This window comes from Medicago sativa, chromosome 3, assembly GCF_051527215.1.
Source record: "Medicago sativa cultivar Bolivia chromosome 3, Bolivia_mono, whole genome shotgun sequence".
In the NCBI taxonomy this organism is placed as follows: Eukaryota; Viridiplantae; Streptophyta; class Magnoliopsida; order Fabales; family Fabaceae; genus Medicago; species Medicago sativa.
In genome coordinates, this window is record NC_140751.1 from 30878633 (window position 1) to 30880335 (window position 1703).

The 1703-nt window shown below is 45.8% G+C and overlaps 1 pseudogene; it reads left to right on the plus strand.

Annotated features, from left to right (window-relative positions):
- LOC146937091 (serine/threonine-protein phosphatase 7 long form homolog) lies at positions 1-1442 on the plus strand (annotated as a pseudogene).
- The last annotated feature ends 261 nt before the right edge of the window (positions 1443-1703 follow it).

Sequence of the window (1703 nt, forward strand, 5' to 3'; positions counted from 1 at the left end):
TACTGATGAATCACTTGGGTGCGTCGAAGCAGGAGGCAGAGAAAATCTGCAATAGAGAGTATGGTGGGTACATTAGTTATCCAAAGCTGATGGAGTTCTATACGACGCACCTTGGTAGGGCTAACATATTAGCGGAGACTGGGGATCCAGAGGAGATGGAGGAGTTGGAGAGGGTTAGGAAATACTGTGTGAGATGTTACCTTCTCTACTTGGTTGGATGCTTGGTGTTTGGGGATAGAAGCAACAAACGCATCGAGTTGGTCTATCTGACGACCATGGAGGACGGCTACGCGGGGATGCGTAATTATTCGTGGGGAGGGATGACACTTGCATACCTGTATAATGAGTTAGCTGAGGCCTGTTTTCCCGGAGACAGGCAACTTGGGGGAAGCGTGACACTGCTGACTGTAAGGAAATTTAAATTTAAATTTTATTTTTTTGTTAACTTTAATTTTTTTTTTGTTAACTATTATTTTTTTGTTATATTTTCCGTGCGTAACTATTTATAAATGTGATTTGTATGGTTTGTGCAGGCATGGTTTTTGGCGCACTTTCCTAAGTTTTATGTTGTTGATCCAAACCCCGACTATGTTGAGAACTTACCGGTTGCGGCGAGGTGGACGCTTCAGAAGGGTCACGGAGAGGGGGTCACGTATCGGTCCTTGCTTGATCGTATTACGTTTGATGACGTATGCTGGAGGCCGTACGAAGGGCACATGGAGTTCCAGGCTTTCGAGGAGGTATTCTGGTATTCAGGCTGGATTATGTGCGGTGATCGTAGGGTGTACCGTCACTTGCCCGAGAGGGTATTGAGGTAGTACGGATACGTCCAGTCCGTCCCTAGACATCCTTCTGATATTGTAGAGCTATCACCAGCTGAGATTGTGCAGTCCTTCGTCGACTTCCGCACTCACACGCTTAAGGCGGCTGATTGGGGTGAGCATGCAGGAGAGCATACATGGCGTATGGCAGATGGCTATGTACGATGGTACACCGTTGTGTCTCACCCTCAGATTTTGCCACTTCTTCCGGGAGATATTCCGAGGCCTCCAAATGAGGAGCAGATTATTGCAGAGCAGTGGGAGCGGTACGAGGCGAGAAGCTCGCCTGATACCTATGACATGGTTAGCGGCGTTGTTGCCCATGCTGATGCGTTTTTGGGTCAGGAGGTGATGAGCATGACCCCTCAGCAGTTGTATGCGGCCTTGCATGATGTTAGGCAGCAGATCGCGCCGATCATTACCAGGAGGAGAGCCCAGAGACCGAGGAGGAGGCACCAGCAGCATCAGCAGGACCAGGACCAGCAGTAGGATTAGGACTACTAGTATTTTATGTTTAGGATATATTTTTAGGACTTGGTGTTTATTTTCATGACATTTGGCCGTTTTGTTTGTATTTTCATGACATTTGTTGTTACTTTGTTTCTATGACATTTTTTTTATGACAATTGTTCGTTTCCATATCATATTTTCAATTTCAATTATGTTGGTAATTTTCTTTGATTAGCTTTATGGTTTGGCATTGAAACAATGTGTTTACAATGTGTAAAAACACATGTAACAGGTTCTGCCTCAACAGGTTCTGCCATTTTATGGCTTCAGGACGCCTCGGTAGTTAACTGCCGAGGTTTTCCTCGGTACTTAACTGCCGAGGTTTTCCTCGGTACTTAACTGCAGCCGGTTTCATATTTCCTCGGCAGTTAA